The 21,689-nt window shown below is 35.9% G+C and overlaps 1 protein-coding gene across 3 annotated transcripts in view; it reads left to right on the top strand.

Moving 5' to 3' along the window:
* LOC123875796 (nucleolar protein dao-5-like) overlaps window positions 1-21,689 on the top strand; it is a 151,695-nt gene that overhangs the window by 60,684 nt on the left and 69,322 nt on the right. Inside the window, exon 5 of one of the 3 annotated variants that reach the window (XM_045921848.1) lies at window positions 11,506-11,545. The exons of the other annotated variants lie outside the window; for them this stretch is intronic. The gene's annotated coding sequence lies outside the window, so the exon portion shown is untranslated. The remainder of the gene's footprint in view (window positions 1-11,505; window positions 11,546-21,689) is intronic. 3 annotated transcript variants of the gene reach the window in all.

The following is a 21,689-nucleotide window of genomic DNA, read 5'->3' as shown; positions in this document are numbered from 1 at the left end:
TATAATTGGTTAGTATTCCAATGAGAGACGAACTACGTTTGTATGGAGCGAGTGACGGAGAGACTCCTCTTAACCACTAACTACGAACGTCAAACCGAGCTCCTAAACCGCTCACCGCGTTTCCCTTACACCAGACCCCTACTGCCAATATCGGCAGTAGTTTACGATCGCCACACGCTAACACTTAGCGCCTGGTCGTATATCCCGCGCTGCCCACTCACATATCGCCGACGCCAATAAAGCATAAGCTTAAAAGTAAAAGCTCATATTTTTTGTTTGACCGCTAGTGATTAAGTGCGTAGCAAATTTATTAATATGCTTGTGGTTAAAAGTGAAGGTTATTTTCCCTGAGAACAACTTCACGCACTGGGCTGGACTGCAGCTTTGTATTTTGGTGGGTGTTTTCATCCCTCTCAATATTTACACCAACTGCCAATAAAAAAAATCATAAGAAAAAAGCTCGCTCGACTTCATATAAGTATTATACATTACACGTGTAGAAACATAGATTATTTTTAAATTTTTAGCGTTTGTGGTTTTTGAAGTCGGTTTTATTTTTAACCGACTTCAAAAAAAAGAGGAGGTTCTCAATTCGTTGGAATCTTTTTTTTTCGGTTAAAAAAAGGAGTGTACTTAATGTTTTCAAGGTTCTTTATGTGAGTTTATTTATTCCATTGCCGGCACACTGTAACTGAACATGAGTCTCCTCTCACAATGAGAAGGGTTTTAGGCCGTAGTTTGCCACATTGGCTGAGTGCGGGTTGACAGACTTCACACAACTTTGAAAGCATTATAGAGAATTCTCAGGCATGCAGGTTTCCTCACGATGTTTTCCTTCACAGTTGAAGCAAGTGATATTTAAACACTTAAAACGAAAAGATAGTAGATCGGACCCCCGACCTCCGAAAAAATAAGTAATGAAACTCAGTAACTAGTGTTTTCTAATTATTGCCTCACAACGTACCACATCAAAAGTAGGCCACGCAGGCAAATTTTTAACCGCCATAACACGCCTTTGATAAAATCATCTCAATAAAATGATAGCCATCAAAAACGCACCTTCACACCTCAATGACGCATAAAGCCGCGGACACACCTGTAGAGAAAGTTATCGCATAACTTTTTGGTAGGTACCCATAATACTTTCCTCCATTAATCTTAAGCTCTTAAGCTGGTGTCGTGTGAATTGGGGTTGCATCATCGGCTTGCAAAACAATACGCGTTATTTCCTGTTTATGTTATTATATTGATTTCATAAATTGAGCCGCATATCTACTTATTATGGTAAGCTTGCACTGAGAAATTTCATCGCGTGGTATTTCTTTTTGCAGAATAATTATGTGAAGCAAAAAAGTACGTACAAGTATTATTTACATACTAAATGTTTATTGTCACTAACACAACTTAGTGTTATTAATGGTTGTCCGATTAAATAAATGCTTTTTAATTTCCACGTAACGGAAACATCATCCAAAAAAATCGCTCGGTGAAATTGCGCAGTGCAGGCCTACCTATTAAACTTGTACCTACTAGAAATTACGATTGTGCTTATATTTCAGGATTTCGTTACTGATAAAATGATGGACCGGTTGATTTTACTTCAATTCAAGTTTGCATAGGTAAATAATAACGAAGATTTGACTTTTATTTTCATATATTTAGATTTCTCTTTAAATGTAGCAAGCTGTCTCTGGGTGGCATTTAAAATCCCGTGGGAAAACGTCCTCGTCCGATATAAAAAGTAGCCTATGTCCTTTTCTAAGAAATAAGTTGTATCTGCATCCAGATCGAATCAGTTAAACATATCGTGAAAAGCTAGCACAAAAACAAACTTTCGCATTTATAATATTAGTATGGACTAATTTGTTACATAGTAGTCAGCGGCGAGCCGTAAACGCGTTGAATATTTTTACACAAAATACCGCCGCGCACGCAGCTTTTGATGCAATTGCGTAATGAGATTCTCTGATGATCTTTCGCCCAGTGTGTCGCAAGCACATTAACATTTTAGTAACTGTAACGTCGCACACTTACTTTTACGTAATATTCATTAACAGGGCTCTCTCCGTCACTCGTTTCATACAATCGTAGTTCCAATTTCATTTGAATATTAAGCAACCAAAGTCCATGAAATTTTGCAGACATATTGTAGGAACTAATATCTGTGTCTGCGGTGTTTTAGATTTTTCTAAAAATATGTATTTTAAAATTACAGGGGCTCAAAGAGTCAAAGATTTGTATGAAAATTTTAAGACCGCGTAACTTTGAAACCGAATATTTTGACAGAAATCTGGAAAACCACAGACATAGATATTAGTTTCTAGAATATGTCTGCAAAATTTCATGGACTTTGGTTGCTTAATATTCAAATGAAATTGGAACTACGATTGTATGAAACGAGTGACGGAGAGATCCTCTTAAATAAAATAACATCTGGTTCGCTGAAAATCATCACTGTGCAAATATCCACCTACTTTAATTAAATTATCTGAATTTTTTTAATTAATTGCGTTACGCGTTTACTTTCTTACTCAGAATGCATTTGGCAAAATCTCATCTAATAATAATTATTTTGGATGTAACTTAGTGCCTGTAATAAAATTCATTTATTTTATTTATTTGTGTATCAGGATATTTCTTTTGTGAAGCGAGATAGCTGTCATTTTATTTTAATTAAGTACATGTTTAACCCCAGACTCAAAAGAGGGGTGTTATAAGTTTGACGTGTGTATCTGTGTATTTGTCTGTGGCTCCTAAACTAATGAACCGATTTTAATTTAGTTTCTTTTGTTTGAAAGGTGGCTTGATCGAGAGTGTTCTTAGCTATAATTCAAGGAAATCGGTTTAGCCGTTTGAATGTTATCAGCTCTTTTCTAGTTACTGTAACCTTCACTTGTCGGGGGTGTTATAAATTTATAAATTTTTAATGTACTTGTACTTTCTGTGGCACCAAATAAACACTTTCTTTCTTTATAAATTTTTAATTTAAGTACACTTGTTAGACTAATTTAATTAATGTAAATCATTGTTTTATTTATTTTACTACAACAGCGGGATCGTAGATGTGAAATATTTTTTAAATAAAAAGCGTGAATTGAGTGAAAAAGCAACGACCGACATCAAGGATCACTTACAGAATAAATAGGAATAAAATAAAAAGTTCCACACTTCGGAGCGCGCACATAATCGCACGGATGGCACTACGCAAATTGCACTACAAAATATCATTTGGCCTTTAGGTATAGTTAGGTATTTTGTTGTATACTTAGGTATAAAAAATTACCAACTGACATATTATCAACTGTCTAGAAAAAAACCCGCTTAGTTTATTCTGGGCTCTTCTTAGACCCGGGCGCGTTTAGAACTCTTGTAGCTTTAGTTTTAAGTTGGTTAATGGTGATAATTAAATACGTATTAATTATCACCATTACAATTTTATCCTACAAATTGCATTATTTGACAGTCAAAAACTGATCCCACATTTGAAAACATTTTGATTTTGATATTGAAATTTTATATGGGAGCTTTTTTCAAATTTCGAACCCCATTTTAGCCCCGTAGGGGTGGAATGTTCAAAAACCTTTTCTTGGCGGTATATTTAGAAGATAAGATGGGTAGAGATAGGTAGGCTACATCATAACACTATAATCTAAGTACATGTTTGAAATCCGCTGTCGGCTGAACTTTGATGCGGTCATTTACGGGAACAAACAGATCATGGAACCAAAAGGTCACTAATTGTTGAATGGTTTGACCAAGTGCTGATTTGCCACCTTTAAGAACATTATATAGAACTCTCAGGCATGCAGGACGTTTTCCTTGACTATTCAAGTAAGGGCCGGCATCGAACCCTATACCCCGCTGAAGAGGCAGACGTCTTACCCACTAGTGACTAGGCTATTCATAATACTTAACATACTGTCGGCTGAAGTTTCATGCGGTCATTTACTGCAACAAACAGATTGTGGAGCGAAAAGGTCACTTGTTCGTAAAGCCACCCTCGTTAAGCACCCGCGGGTATTTCTGTGTTTCACGGAATATGACGAGATTCCTATCTAAATTGTGTTTTTATAAACGGAACCTGTTTGGCGCAGACTAATAATATCTTCACACTTTTTGAGGTCAAGGGCTGTGATTAAAGCTGCGGCCACACCTACGCGTCATGAACCTAATATTGGAGATGTCGCTCAACTCAGTTCAATTTTTTCATAAAACTGATTGAAAAATCCTATTACAATGTAAAGGATTGGATTTCCATTCTATTCTATTCTATCTGTGTCTGTAGATACCCAGATTTCTGAAAAAATTTGTGTAGTTTGTGTAGTTTTAAAATTGCAACAGCTCATTCAACGTTACTTTTTTGAAACGATGTATGTTTGCAACTGTAAAACTTTGAAAATGAGCTTTTTAAAATGCTTAAAATCCACGCGGACGAAGTTGTGAATATCATCTATTAAAAAAAAACCGTGTATTTTTATAAAAGCGTTAACCGTAGCAAAAAAAATAAACAAAAATGTAACTTCTTGTGGAAACGAGTCCACCGGGCAACAAAAATGCGTAAACAAATTAAATCCCACGAAAAAACAACAAAAACAATCTCGTATATTACGCCTCATCTCATAGATAACACAAAAAGATTGTGCAGTAAACATTTGTAAGCATTCACACAATGTCCGAGGACCTAGCGCAGCTTAGCAATCGTACAGTTCAGAATCATACACACTTTTGGTAGAGCCTTGCAAAAGTTGTAGTTTGTTGGATCAAATGATCAAATTTTTTTAAATATCAGCTATGTTTACCTTGACTTATATTACCCTTTCCCCCCAAACTAAGAGTAAAGCTTGTGCTAGGAGTAACTACGATGATAATGCAACGGGTGGGGTTCGAACCGCGCGCCGCCGGTCTCCATTACTTTAACCGTTAAGTTATTGAGGTTCTTTGTCATCTTTAGCCGTTTACTTCTTACCTAAAATTCAAAAGTTTAATAGCAGCCTACTAACTACTAACTCACTCCTTGAAAAAGTATGTCATAGAAGAATACCTGAAGAATTGTTTTAGATGTTTCGAGTTTTTTCAGTGATTTGAAATTGATATTGAATTATCGATATACATATCAAAAGTGCTTGTCAGAATATAAAACTTGTGACTAGCAAAATGCTCTAAAAATTAAGTCAAGTAGCCTTTATGTGATTGCTAAGCCGCAGTGTAAAAATATGATATTACATACATACAAAGCTTCGACGAAGCCGTCTAGAAAGAACAATCGTGATTCGTGCGTAAGTGCGGGATGAAAGAGCGACCTAACTGACCTTGGTAGTAAGGATTCATTCGCACGAGAGCTTTTTTAACGCCCGCTAAAAAAACGTTTCAAATAGAACAAATGCATTCCCAATTATCTGTTCACACGTCAACGCTTTTTTAACGCGCACTTTATGTGTTCAGCGCAACGCCGGGTTTTAACAGGCTTTTTGCGAATTAGGGCCTAGGGCCCTATATTGAAGGGTCGTCGTGATCGTCATTTACCACAAGATCAAAGCATCAGACTACTGTGTCATTCTTTGTACCGTGGCTAAGCTGTGGAGCTAGGCCTGTAAATGACGTTGGCATTGCGCGTGACATTTCTTTTGATTTGCCGCGCCTGCGCCTGCCGGCCCGAGCTCATCTTAACAGAACATTATACCCGTCATTACACGGGGCGCTTTTTTTGTATATTTAAATGTGTTATCTCGTCCGTCTATCTTGTATAATTTATCTTTAAGTATTGCCACTTTTTACGCGGCTAAGTGCAGATTATAGTTAATGTCGCTGTGTGGTTTTATTGAGCGCAAGTTTGTTGCACATTTGCGACAGGAAAAGGAAAGATATTTACGTATTCGTATCTTTTCCAACAGATAAGACGATAATAGATAAAGAACTTTACATTGTAGTACTACACCTTATTGAGAGTGTAGACTACAATCTATTTTTGTAATTCACCTGTTTTTAAGAAGCCTACTTTATTATACAAACTTTGCAGAAAATCCATTAAAATTTTCCTCGTAAATAATATGTAGGTACTTATTGATTATTTGGAACGTACGATTTGATCTTACACAGCCTTCTCACCATTGATTTTTTTTCAAAATTAGTAAAATTCGTTTGGGAAACAGTTTAAAGAGAAACAATAAAATTATAAGCCACCCTAAATCATAACCATAATAATACGTGAATTAATTAATAACTTATTATAATAAGTTATGAATATAATTAATAACCAACGGAAAAACTCAAGCTAGGAGGATTACATCTGAATTATTGTAAACTGTGTAGGTAAATATTTTTCTTAAATAAATAAATATAATATTATCGATTAGTCGAAGTAAGCCCGACTAGTTTCGAATGTAGTCGATTATTTAATTTATAATTGATGTCTCAATCAATTAAACTGTATCACTAGCTCTAACGGTGAAAGAGAACATTGTGATTAAACCTACAGCGGTTTACATCAGCTAAAAGACTTTAAAATAATTTAAAGTCGTCGCACGTAAATAGCCTGATAAATAAACGAGAGATCGATATAATTTTGAACGTACGCCAAGATGCCTGTGAGAGTTTAGTGGAAATTCAAGTCACAGCGTGAAGAAAACCCGGCGCGAGGAATGCGTGATTCAGCTGGTTCCCAGGAGATCGCGTCTACGATTACTCGCTGGTAGGCCTGTTTACATTACACGACTACGATACGATAACTAGGGTATTAGAATTTAGAAGTAACAGCAGGTCTATGCATGAACCATTAGGTATTACAATCTCAATTGTTGTGAATGGCTGAATTTATAGTAGGTAGTTTTGTTGCGATAATGCATTGTAGCTAATGGTTGGCCAGTAAGTATCGGCCAATCAGAGGTGATAATGATCACACAAAGTAGTTATCACTTCAATAGTTATCGTTTGTCGTACATTTATCAACTACTAGATGATGCCCGCGATTTCGTCCGCGTCGATTTAGGTTCTTTAAAAATCCCGTGGGAACTCTTTTATTTTCCGGGATAAAAAGTGACTTATGTAAATTTTCGGGATGCAAGCTACCTCTGTACCAAATTTCATATAAATTGGTTTAACGGATGGGCCTTTAAGAATCCCGTGGGAACTCTTTAGTTTTCCGGGATAAAAATTAACCTATGCCCTTCCCCGGGATGTAAGCTAACTCTGTACCAAATTTCATCAAAATTGGTTCAATATTGGGCTGTGAAAAGCTAGCAGACAGATGGACAGACAGACACACCTTCGCATTTATAATATTAAGTACGTATGGATCAGTCGCGTACTGTAAATGATCTACTACCTTAGTACACCGGGTTGGACGCACGCACGCACCAGATGCAAATAGTTGAAAGACAATAATTGATCGAAGGACGCGACCTTTACGACCTCGCGTGCGCAGGTGCCTACTTGCCTCAAGTGTGGCCATAACTTAGCGCAGAATATTGCTATACTGTGATACTTACGATTGTGAGAGAGTGAATTAATTATAGCTGAAGTGGCAGTGGGCAGGCCATGCCTGTTGTAGAGCCAGAAAGTCCTTGAGTGGAGACCGCGTATAAGCAAGCGTAGTGTGGGATGCCCTCCAGCACGATGGAACGACGATATAAAGCGGCTAGCGGGAAGTGCCTGGATTAGGAAGGCTGAGGACCGGTTGTGGTGACGCTCTTTAGGGAAGGCTATGTCCAACACTGGACGTCCACAGACTGATGATGATGATGATGATGTACTGATTATGACGTGAATTCAATCAATAGTATTTTGGACTTCATTTCAACCCATTGCCGGATCACTACAGCTGGGGCTTAGGGCTTTCGGTCCGTAGAACTATTCTTATCTACTTGTAAAACAGAAATATACCCACTCAAACTGATATCGACCTTAAAAGTTAAACCAATGCTCTAATCCAACGTCATTAGTTTCGACACAGTGCGTGGTGGGACCGGCGCAAGCGCAAGCGTCGACCGATTTGTGAACTACTACTTGTACTGGGCCACGATCTTGTTGCAAGAGCGACAAACGACTCCGCTAGACGATCGGTAAAACCGCCCATGTATATTTGAACTCCGTAGGCTTTAACACGAAACGCATCTTCGTCTTCATGATGCCAGTAATGACATATAGATCCGAGACATGGTTGCTAACTATGGGCCTTTTAAGAAAGCTCAGAGAGTCGAGAGCGATGGAGAGAGCTATGCTGGAGTTCCTCTACGCGATCAAATCAGAAATGAGGAGATCCGTAGAAGAATTAGAGTAACCGACATAGCTCAATAGGTTGCGAAGCTGAAGCAGAAGTGGGTGAGGCTCATAATTCGAATAACCAATCTATCTTCATTCCCAGAAAATCCAGTCCATATTAGTGTAGAGGTTATAGCTTACCGCATGCTGCAAATAAAGTGCTGCTATAACAATATAGCAATCTTTTTGTCCAAGTCTAATTGGTGGATTTGATACATATCTATCACTTCGCAAGCTCGCCGTACGATGAAAAGGCAGCTTTATTAGCCAAAACACACCGCCAAAACTCGTGGCCCTACGGTATTTTAGGGCGCGGTCGGCCCTTTCTGGTTTAGATTGCGAAACTAAAGTAACTTTAAAGTAGGCAAAGAATTAAGTCCATTCCGGTACGGAATTTCAATTAGATATTTAAGTTGTAGGTGGTCTGGATTTATCGTTAGAATATCCGGCATTTTTATTCAAAAAAGGACATATTTACCTATAGATTTTACCGACGCGACGTTTTTATAACGTAGGGTGTTAGTTTGTCGAAAATAATCTTCATCAGCATCTCAACCCTTTGCAAGCTCTTTATTATGTTTTATTCAAATACACTTTATTTAATAAAGATGAAGGAAAACATTGTAGTTTTCCTTCACCGTTGATGACTTAAAACACGCATCTTCGAAAAGTTAAAGGTGCCTGACCGAAATCGAAGCTTAGGACCCCCTGTAAGAGGGCTCTGTCCGTCACTCGTTTCCACTCGTTTCATACAATCGTAGTTCCAATTTCATTTGAATATTAAGCAACCAAAGTCCATGAAATTTTGCACATATATTCTAGAAACTAATATCTATGTCTGTGGTTTTCCAGATTTCTGTTAAAATATTCGGTTTCAAAGTTACGCGGTCTTAAAATTTTCATACAAATCTTTGAGCCCCTGTAATTTTAAAACTACATATTTTTAGAAAAATCTAAAACACCACAGACACAGATATTAGTTTCTAGAATATGTCTGCAAAATTTCATGGACTTTGGTTGCTTAACATTCAAATGAAATTGGAACTACGATTGTATGAAACGATTGGAAACGAGTGACGGAGAGAGCCCTGTTAACCACTAAGCTATCATTGCTTCGTCGACTATGACTTTTACAGTTTCCTATTTTAAGTAAGCCATAAATAAACACAGACATAAATAACATTGTTAAAAAGCGCTTTTATAACACTTTCCATCCAATCAAAATTAGCTTCTCGACATCCATTTATCAAACACGTCATTCTATTCCGGATATTAATTTCGTGTCTGGTAGAACGATATCAGCGCTACGCAGAGCGCAATAAAACACACACAATTTATCTACCTGTTGATTGTGGGAAAATATCTGCTACTAACAAGTGCGCGTGATCTAATCGTCCTTGCCCACTTTGAGCCGGAGTCCATCGCACATTCGTTCATGCCGAACACCCCGTACGAGCAACCCCCGTATGCAAGGAATTTTTGAATAAATCACATCACACTAATATTATAAAGGCGAAAGTTTGTGTGTGTGTGTATGTGTGCGAGTTTTATGTAATATCCTGGATTAGCACATAGGCTACTTTTTATCCCGGAAAATCAAAGAGTTCCCACGAGATTTCGAAAAACCTAATTCCACGCGTGCGAAGTCGCGGGCATCGGCTAGTCTATGATATCACACTAATATTATAAAGGTGAAAGTTTGTATGTGTGTGTGTGTGTGTGTGTGTGTGTGTATGTTTGTTACTCCTTCACGCAAAAACTACTGGACGGATTTGGCTGAAATTTGGAATGGAGATAGATAATATCCTGGATTAGCACATAGGCTACTTTTTGTCCCGGAGAATCAGAGAGTTCCCACGGGATTTCGAAAAACCTAAATCCACGCGGGCGAAGTCGCGGGCATCGGCTAGTCCATTATAAAAACCGGTCAGTCAAGTGCGAGTCAGGCCTCGCTCTTTTGGGGTTCCATACATAATTATAAACATCATATTTTGTCCAGTGTGCGTACAGCTTACAACCCGGTGGGGGTCTGTCGAGAGCTTAGGGAGAGGCTATTAATTTAATTAGCTGTAAATTATTTGGATACTTTCAAATTCGAAAGTGAATAATAAAGTTTGGGAATTGGGATCGGCATTCCGTGGGGGACTCTATCAGGAATTTGTTTATTTTTGTTTTCGTAAGTGATAGTGTTACTTTTTAAGACACTACCGTATCAACTACGAATTTTAGTATAAGTATTCCATAAAAAATTAGAAAAACTTCCTCACATACTCTTACTCGCTGATGTCGTCAGTCGCATGGATTTAGGTTTTCAAAAATCCCGTGGGAACTCTTTGATTTTTCAGGATAAAAAGTAGCCCATGTTACTTTCCAGGTGTTTAGCTATACCCGCACAAAAAATCACATCGATCCGCTGCTCCGTTGTGACGTGATTGAAGGACAAACCAGCAAACAAACAAACAAACACACTTTTGCATTTATTATATGGGTAGTATTAGGTAGTGATTATAAGCTCTATAGATATAATATGTTTAGCCGTACGATTTTAAAAGTTTTTAATTACGCCGACAAATTAAAAAAAAAAATTGTTATTTTTTTAATTGGTAGTGTCCCGATACCATTCCGCCTACATGATGAGGTTGTTAGTATAAAAATTTCACATAATTACCAAACAAAGAGGTGTATGTGCTATAGATACTACAGCACGTAAATATTGAAAAGGTTGTATACATCGACCATGGTGATAGCCTAGTGGTTGAAGACCGTCTGGAGTGGTCAATGGTTCGATCCTGGGCACGCACCTCTAACTTTTCAGAGTTATATTAAGTGCGTTTTCGCTTTTTAACCCCCGACCCAAAAGAGGGGTGTTTTAATTTTGACGTGCGTATCTGTGCATCTGTCTGTGGCCTCGTAGCTCCTAAACTAATGAACCGATTTTAATTTAGTTTTTTTTGTTTGAAAGGTGGTTTGAACGAGAGTGTTCTTAGCTATAATCTAAGAAAATCGGTTCAGCCGTTTCAAAGTTATCAGCTCTTTTCTAGTTATTACTGTAACCTTCACTTGTCGGGGGTGTTATAAATTTTTAATTTACACTTGTGCTTAGAACTTGATGGCCAGGTCATTCTAATTTTGACTATTTCTGCTCATAGTGACCCATCTAGACAGGTGCATAGCACAGAGAGGTCGTTGGTTGTATCATTAATGGGCGCAGTGAAGGCTGTATGCTAATGTCGGTTCTGATTGTTTCAGGTGGGTGTGGCTGATCTGATAAGCGAACCTTATGGTTAGAGTAAGTGTAATTATTATGGCTACTAAAATATATCATTTAAATATTTGAAAGGAAAAGGTGACTGACTGACTGACTGACTGATCTATCACCGCACAGCTAAAACTACTGGACGGATCAGGCTGTGACAATCAGATAGCTATTATGACGTCATATTCGCTAAGAAAGGATTTTTGAGAATACACTTCCTAAGGGGGTTAAATAGGGTTTTTAAATTTTTGTAGTCCACCCGGATGAAGTCGTTGACATAAGCTAGTTTGAGACATATTTTTATTGTTATATCTGTACTATTTTAATCGACTTCAAAAAAGGAGGAGGTTCTCAATTTGTCGGAATCTTTTTATATGGAAAAATTGGGATAAATTTTAGTATTCTTCATCACTACTTGTCTAGTCTGTTAAAACTACGTAGGTATTTTACGATAAAAATATGTCTAAAATGAGCGTAATTTTATTGTTTTGGACTTGGCTGAGCCACATTTGTACTGATTCCTTCACAATCATTGAAAATGCTAGAAACCTAGGGCATGAGAACGAAACTTAGGTAACCAAAGCGCTTTAAAATAATATCATAATAAGGAATATGCGTGTAATTATTATTATAGGGTAGTTAATGCAGCATCAATTGTAACATATTTTAATTTTGTAGTTCACATAAGGGCATTTGTTTGAAATTAGATTTCATTAGGTAAATGCCCATATATTATATGTGATAAAATTGAAATTTTGAAAAGGTTGATTTTCTTATTATTTATTTTACTTTAAGACTTGCGCTTGATTTTAATTTTTAACTGTAGATGCAATCTATCTAAATGGAATGCCTTAATTCGAAATAGGTATGTGTTCCTACATCACTTCCCTTATTAAAATCACTATGATAGGAAGAGCGTATTTTTAGCCTCCACTGTAATTGCTTCGAAGGCTACAAAAAGTTTCCTGCAATGATAGATAGGTATTGAATAACAAACGTCTCTATAAAAGGTATGCATCGAGAGTGGTTGAGATTTTCACATCCTATTTTCTTTACTGGAAATCGAAATCGTTTTATGTGTGATGCATTTTTCTCATGCTAGTTATATTATTTGAGATGTGATAAGTCTAAGCAGTGTCACAGTAAACTATGGTCCTAAGGCTGAGATCTATAGCTCAGACTTAAGACACTGTTAAAACGATACAGCATTATACCACTGGCATAAATCTGTCTCGTCTTAACTAAAACTTAGTCGCAGCAAGGTCGAAGTGCGGTCTATAGATTTCAACCAAAGTCCTACCTGTGATGACGTATGGCCCTGAAACGTGACCACTTAGGCGCCATCTCCACGGACGAGAAAATTGCGGCGATTGTCTCGCCGTGCGACAAAATTCGATACAAAATTATCGCCGCGATAAATAATCCAGTATTAATAACAGTGTCTTAACAGGGCTCTCTCCGTCACTTACTCCATACAATCGTAGTTCCAATTTCATTTGAATATTAAGCAACCAAAGTCCACGAAATTTTGCAGACATATTCTAGAAACTAATATCTGTGCCTGTGGTGTTTTAAATATTTTTTAAATATGTAGTTTTAAAATTAAAGGGGCTCAAAGATTTGCATGTGAATTTTTAAGACCGCGTAACTTTGAAACCGAATATTTTAACGGAGATCTGAAAAACCACAGGCGTAGATATTACCGATAGTTCCCGAAACGTTTCTACAAAATTCCATTGAATATGATTGGTTAGTATTCCAATAACTACGTTTGTATGGAGCGAATGACGGAGAGACCCCTCTTAAGTCCATAGATTTCAGCCTTAGACATTGGCATCTTTTTCGGGAGCAAGCAACTCTAGCTTTTTGGAGTGTCAGAGGCAGTTTCAAAGGTATTTTAAAGGTCCTTGCGTGTCTACCAAAATTAGAAGCACGTAGGTATAAGAAACGAGTCTCGACGCTGCGTGTGTTGACGTGGTATGCACGTAATGGTTGACCCGTCACTCACAGGCAATTGTCTAACAACTTTAATGGTTATAATAATTGTCTTAGAGGTCAAGGTTAACTGAGCTGAGTTCAAATGTTTTTGCTACACTTAGAATAGCTTCTTATTTATTTTTCAACTTACCATATAAGTAATCTATAACTAAACTGTTAGTCTAAATCAGTACATAGTAGGTATTGTAAGCTTGGCCCATATTAATTATCTATAAAACGGGTAGAAGTTACTGACTAGTTGGCGCCACTCAAATCATAACAAATCATAACATCATATTAGAAGGCGTCATTGATTGGCTGAAGTTGTTCAACATCTGATCGATAAACGTACTGTATATAAAATTCTTATAGTTTTTAGTTGATGAATTGTAGCATAATAAAGGATAATATTTGTAATCAATATATAAGATGAAAACATCTTTATTACTTAGATGATTTGTTAAACGAGCTTGATGATTTGTATATTAGTCACTAAGTTTATTCATTGTACAATTTGGATTGGCCGATAACGATAAGATAAAAAGGGGAGTGGCTAATAAACGTGGAGAGGTTACCTGTAAGAGTGGTTTTAAAACGACGACATTCGAAAATATACTAACGTAAGAGGAACAACATTTATTTGACACAAATGTAAAAGTTAATAAATTTAAATATGAAATTAAAGTATAATAATTTATCATAAAGATTGTGTTTGTGATTTCGTCAGACCTTACCCAAAAGGTCAGAAGAGGGACATCAAGAAAATATAATATTTTCTTGTCACGCTCACGACTCAGAGAAACAAGTGGAAATATACAGAGGAACGAGAAAGAAGTGGAGGTCTAGTAGACCACAGACATTTTGGAGCACAGGGCCAATATTTGGGCCTCAATATATCAAAGTACCTAGTCATGGCATCAAAGGATTTCTGGATAAACGGGTAGGATCTTTCCATGATTTTATTTTTATTGATACCTATTAATGGTAATTTTTTTTTATTTTATTTGTGTGGGTTTTCGTTTTGTTTGTTCTACATTTAGTTATCATTTTGTTAAAAAGCTTTGCTCCGAGTTGCAATGGAAATTATATAACGTTATGATACCTAGAATTACCCACATGTTTATAATTCATCTTGTATATTGGTTATACAAATGCGATCGACCTTCAAATTGTGGTTTAAATAACATTGAGGTATTTAGAAGGCTTATTTTACAATGAAAAATGAAAAATGTTTATTTACAAAATACAGTCTTGTACAATTTTCCTGTGTCTGTGTGGTGGTACCCGCACTAGGTTATCCTGTATCGTGGGTACAATGGAATAGATAGTGAACATAGTGTTAAACAATATAAAAAGTGTGGTTTACTTAATGATGGGCGTTATTGTTACTTTTAAATAGTTTTCAGGATGTATCTACTATGTCCTGCCGGGGTTTTATTTCTCATTAAATGATTTCACAGGTGAATATCTCACGGAACGTGGTATTTCAATCTTCACACTTGTAATCGTGTGCCGAATTAGTTTGGTTAAGAGTTACGATAGGGATTTATTTTCACATAGTGGTTTTGTTTTACGGAAGGTAGGTTCTGGATTTAGGTTCAATCGTTTGCTGCATTCATTGTATAGATAGATGTTTTCCTTTTTCTAGCACACAGTGACGCGATATTATCACGCAGCACTCATTGGGCATCTTGAATGTTGTTTTGTGAAATTATTATTTTTTGTAAACCGCTTTGGGATAAGGTAGAAAAAGTTACATGAAATAGCTTTTCGTTTTACGCCTGCCAGTGAAATAATCCGTCTCTACTTGTAATGGTTACTAAGTGATTGGGGATATAAAATGTTAATTGATAAAAATGAAGGTGATCCGTTGTAATAAAGTAATAGTGACCAGGGTTAATAAATTGAGCATTTTGAGAAATATAAATCCTAAAATGGGTGTAAAAGTAGGTTTATCTTATCTGGTTATTCTTTAACTAAATTTAAAATTATGGTAGGTAGGTAGTCAGATAGTTTTAAATACGGGGTGCATAAATAAGTGTTTTTTTTTACAAAAGTGAGGAGAAATGTTTTCATTTATCTATTTTTACCACTTGAAACGCGTAATGTTTGAGTTTCAAACATAACTTTGCTGATAACAGCTCACCATGAACAACCCATGGCCGGCCCACTACTGAGCAACAAGTGTCTCCTCACAGAATGAGAAGGGTTTAGGCCGTAGTCTAGCACGCTAGATAACAGCTAATTTACTTTTAATACTGGCACAATAATTTGAGTACTACGAGTAGCAGGTAGGTATAGTATATGGGCAGCGGGGTTTTTTTTTTGTTTACCTGTATTCACGCAATTAACTGTGTACTGCCGCATTTAAATGCAATATGATTTTGTTTTTATTGGATTAACATCGCTTGGCGGGTTAAATTCCTGGCAAATGTTCTATTAAAATTAGAGTAAGTTTTTTTTTTAATGGTAATATACCTACAGTACTGCCCTTAGGGCAGGGCGCGATAATAAGTACCTACTACCAAAATACTATTTTCTTTGTTGTACGAAAGAAATTTTAGGCAAATATCTTTGCACTACGCTCGCGTTTGTGGCATGACATTATCCCAGAAATATATTTAAAAAAAATTTCACGCTCGCTTGACTCGCTTCGCGATAGTTCAGTTTCGATATGCATTTAGTTAACGAAACTCTCAGGAAACCACGTTTGTTGTGCTCTCGAAATTGATCAGTCTGTTTGATAAAATCGAAATGCGGTGCCTTATAAATTTCGCTTAGGAGCGCCGGTAGTATCTCATGATAATATGAATAGTGATCATAATTTTTTTTTTTAGGCTGATTAAGCATTGAAGGTTTTTCGGCTGGTCTGGCATTTCGCCTGATTTTATGTTTTTGCTTATTTAGCGCGTTCAGGAAAGCTTTGACAACGTTTTATAACATGAGTATATATATATTTTTTTGTTTTAGTTACCGAAACAGAAAAAAAAAGCATTAAAGATGTGGGACCGAGGGATAAATCTAGTGTGATTTTTGGTTGGATTATGAAGTTGTAGTTAGGGTATTTAAAATAGAAAGATTTCAATTGTAGGAAATGATGTAAAACATGTTGAGGATAAGTTGTGTAATAAAGTCGATAATTCACTTGTTGGATGTCACGCGATCTCATTCCGAGGAGGAATCTTTTTCTTGTCTCTGTTTTTATAAATACGGTGTTCTGACGGGTTTTTTTTTATTTACGTCTCGGATTATTGAATACTTTCGGTGTTTGATTGGACGGTTAGAGGTTGCAAAAGCAATCGCCCTCTAATTAAAACATTTATTTAGGCATTAGTTCAATTTGGATTAAATCTCGCGAAAAGCCACGGTGGCTGTCTCTCGCGCGTCTTGGAAAGACATTCCTAATGCCTGTTTTTCTGAGGGAGGGATGCATTATCAAGTGAGATGAGCTGCAATGTTTGCGGCTGATTATTTTGGAAAATTTGAAATCGTGGCAAGTGGAGTAAAGTTTGACTAAACTATTTAATGAACTAAGTATATAATGGATTTGGTGAATGGTTATATTATATAACATTTTGATAAATGGATGAATTTGAAGAGTGTATGTATGTGGTTGATGCACATTTGTTTCATATTTTTACTTAAGTTATAAAGTATTACATTTGGTGAGTAGTTATTTATATTTGGTAGGGTAGGTTTGATAAACAGGTAGTTATCTTGATTAATAAGTGAGTTATCATTTTATAAATGCGTACTTTAATGTTTGATGAACTGCTATACTTGATAAATGTGCATATTTTCATACTTCAAAGACAAGTTGTACCTATTAGTTTCTTCAAGCTTTTAGTTGCTGATAATTATATTAACATTCTTTAGAGCGCATGTCCTATGGACGAAATCGTTTATACATACTTTCACTGTTTGAAATGTTACAATCATAAAGATATAGTTATGACTAGAGGGGGTCATAGCTTGTTGCCGCTCTTGTACATCCATGTGTCAACTAGGTATTGTTATCTCAGTATATTTCAGGGAACCTCCGTTCGGGTGAAAGCGATAGCTGTTGGATAAATGCTTGTTGGGTTATCAGAAGACCGTGTAGTCTTCGATGAGGTTACTTGTAAATATTATAGCGAAATAGTAAGTTTAAAAATAGAATGAGGCTAAACTAAAAAAATGAGACAAAGATAAAAATAATAACTTAAAGCATTGAAACAGCATAAAGTGAAATAGTAACTTACAAACTATACATACATATTTACGAATTGTGTAGATAGATATAGTATTACTGGATTACGTATATCAAATAAGAATACTGTCAGCTCATGTTTTGTTTTCGGCGTGGTAATTTTACGCTTAAAACTCATAAGAGATATCATGAGGTTCGCTTTCTGTAAAAGTTATTAGCTTTAACAGTTAATTGATTTATTACATTATTTATTTATTATACACTCAACAAGTAAAAGTATTTTGTTTTGACAAAATCCAAAGAAGTACCTATTGGATTAATAAGGCAAGGTACGAAGCATTGGCTGGATTTTACAACATTTAAAGTTTCCTGTTCATTTTTATCATTGAGTTAATTTGAGGCGGAAGGATCCTCTGGAAAATTTTTAAGATTAAGTTATTAGTAAGAAAGTATATTTTGATTAGGTTAGTTTAAAATGTACAGCCGGTAATTTAAAAAAAATATATATATTTAATTTTACATAATAGGTGAAGCTGGTTGATGCACCAAAAATCGAATTATCATAGGAATTTAATTAAGCTAACATTTTTATTTATTATCAACTTCAAATATACAGTAGCAAACTGATTAGTTGGAATACATGCAGTGATTGGAATATTTAAGTTCCGATAGAAGAATCTATATCGTGGCTTGTTCCTTTATGGACAAGAATATTTTTTTGACTCGTGGGACCACTTAGACAAAATATCAACGTTCGGTTTGGAGGTCTTCCATGGCTATTCCTACAGTTCCATGACGTATTGAAGAGGTTAACACTTTGTCGCTCATCACATCAACCAGCACGGCATTTGGGTATGATGGATGGATGTAGATAGGTACACATTTGATGGGGGGGGGGGGGGTTTAGTGGTTTGTATCAATAGGAACCAGGGGTTGAATGAGGAAGGCTGAGGACAGTACGTGTGGTGCTTACTAGGGAAGGTTTATGTTCAACAGTGACCTTATGATGATGATGATGAACGTACGAGGATGAATCTTTTACGAAACGAATAAAGGAAAATCGAACAGATGCGGGTCATTACGGTTATTATATAAAATAATGTATAAGGTACCTACTTTCTTCTAATCTTTATGATCGATCAGCTTGTGATAGAGATCTTGATGTCGTAGAGAATAGAGATGTATCGAACGGAATATTTATTTCATTTTTTTCCTGCTATTATGTTGATATCGCTTTTCTCTATGAAAAGGAATTAATGATAAACTAATAGGTATCATTCGGCGGCGAGTCGCGACTGTGTCGTTCCCAGGGTCGAATTTGGTAGTTCTGCTTATGTTACTCGAAACGACAAAGTACGCCATATGGTGCATATTATGGCTAAAATAAAATATATAAGTATCATGTGAAATTATAAATCAAAGATTCTTTTTGCATGTAGATATTATATGGTTAAGAGGCACAAGTGACGCAACTACTGTACCCTGGCGTTTGTTTAACATTGTCCATTAGTACTTCAGAATGTGGATTTTGCTAGAAAAAAAAACAATAGGTAATTGTAAGAAATATGGGAAGCGTAATCTGCATTAAAAGAAAAAGTTTGAATTGGAAGCAACCAGGCATAGGATTTTCATACATCCGTAATCACGTTCCTTTCAACTCTATCTATCACGGTTCACGATACGCCGTTCGCGGTTCGGGCCGTGACGCACGTGCAGACGGACAGACGGACGGAGAGCAGAGGTTTAGAAAATAGGGTCTCGTAGGCACCCTTCGAGGGGTACGGAACTGGAGAAAACTAAATTATAATAATGATAATAGGTTTTCTAGGTTACCAAGTAAAATTACTTCTCTTAGGTCGGATTGTATTATGATGGATGCTTATGAAACAAAATTAAATGAACGGTCTACTCAAAGTGTTTTATGTTTGCAGGATCCAAGGATGTTGGAAATGAACAAATGAGGGAAAGGAAGACCCAAAACTAGGTATGGGTCAGGGACACAAAGTCCCAAGGAAGGAAAGGATGGAAAAGCCCCGAGGTTACGGGCTATGGACAAAAAGTCCTATAGGAGGAAGGAGGTGGACCCTAGGATAAGGGTCATTAAAAATTTGGATCTGGAGGGAAAGGACCCTAGGATAAGGGTCATTAAAAATTTGGATCTGGAGGTAAATAAGGACAATCACATATGTATCCCGGTAGAAGAGAGACGCGCCAAGGCTCGGAATCCGCGATTTTCCAATAAGAAGGGAAGAAGAAAATATGTGCGTAAAACTATTGCGTTGAAAGTGTATGAAAATGTTTTGTGATTTAAATCGAGAACTGGCGGCGATTAACTTTAAGTTTAGAGAGTTTATTTTATCAAAAGGACAAGAAGTTCACTTACACATATTCATATTAAGAATCGCTCCCGATTCTAAATATAAATATAGAAGAAAACATAATCTTTAAAGGTATGGTGACTATACAATAATATAAAAAGTCAAAACACGTTATATTCGTTAACAAACTATACCTACATCTAGCTAAGATATCTATGGTGTTTGACACTGTTTGATTAAACTTTAAACTTTGTAAAAGATTTTTCCTCCAGTATGAGTTTCGGCAAGTACATTATGTAGTAGAGCTAGGTAGTTTACATACCATAATTAGTCCTAGCTTTATGTAATTGTAGCATAATAGGTATGTTCGTTTTGTGTACCATATTTATGAGATTTAGCTTTAAAGTGATGCGTGTATGTACGGACTTTAATAGTATTTTCCTAACAAATAGACATATTTTGAATTTGTATAATTGACTTATATAATATAGTTCATCAGTTTTCTTATATAATTCTTTAGTGGGAAGGAGAGTCTAGTTGGAACAGAACTTTTAACAATTTATTTTGAGATACTTGAAACCCTTTAAAGTAGTTTTTAGTAATTAGTTTTACATGCTCATCCCCAAATCTCTATTGAGTGTTCCTGTAAAATATTGGCTTGTGAGTTATAATTGATACTTCGGACTTTATGCATATACCTACCTTCTTTGATTAAATTGAGGCCTCCTTTAGTTGCTACTGGTCTCGCAATTTTTGATATCTTTATGATTTTTGAAAAATTATTTATAAATTTAGAGTGTCTGCATCTTTTTATTTTAATATTAGCGGAAGAGAACAGAAAAATGAATTTTAGATTAAAGGCTAAATTTGAGTGCTACTGTAGACTGGCAGGTAAAGTTGCGAGGGTAAATAGTTTGGAATTGAATTGAGTTTATCTGCTATTTTCTAATTATATCGGATGGAAAGGGTTGCTGCGAGTGCTCTAAAATTAAGTTGCAATATACCAATACCAATACCAATGTACCAATAAAACTGTATACCAATAATTGTTGATACCAATGTATCAATAAAACTGTATATTCCTTCTAGTTAAGGTTAGCAAGAATAATAATTTAATTAATTACTATCTTAATTTTTTTTTGTTTTGTTGAACTAAGTCTTTGTCATTTTGGTTGTGAAGTTTACATGTTACTTAAGTTTTAATTTTTTTTTAAAAGCGATGAGACTCGCTTAAAACAGGATGGCCGAGCTGTAAGCTTGGCCCATATTAATTATCTATAAAACGGGTAGAAGTTACTGACTAGTTGGCGCCACTCAAATCATAACAAATCATAACATCATATTAGAAGGCGTCATTGATTGGCTGAAGTTGTTCAACATCTGATCGATAAACGTACTGTATATAAAATTCTTATAGTTTTTAGTTGATGAATTGTAGCATAATAAAGGATAATATTTGTAATCAATATATAAGATGAAAACATCTTTATTACTTAGATGATTTGTTAAACGAGCTTGATGATTTGTATATTAGTCACTAAGTTTATTCATTGTACAATTTGGATTGGCCGATAACGATAAGATAAAAAGGGGAGTGGCTAATAAACGTGGAGAGGTTACCTGTAAGAGTGGTTTTAAAACGACGACATTCGAAAATATACTAACGTAAGAGGAACAACATTTATTTGACACA

The sequence above is a fragment of the Maniola jurtina genome, chromosome 2 (genome assembly GCF_905333055.1).
Source record: "Maniola jurtina chromosome 2, ilManJurt1.1, whole genome shotgun sequence".
NCBI classification, from domain to species: domain Eukaryota; kingdom Metazoa; phylum Arthropoda; class Insecta; order Lepidoptera; family Nymphalidae; genus Maniola; species Maniola jurtina.
Note: the sequence above shows the minus strand (reverse complement) of the source record. Positions and strands in the feature narration are given on the sequence as shown.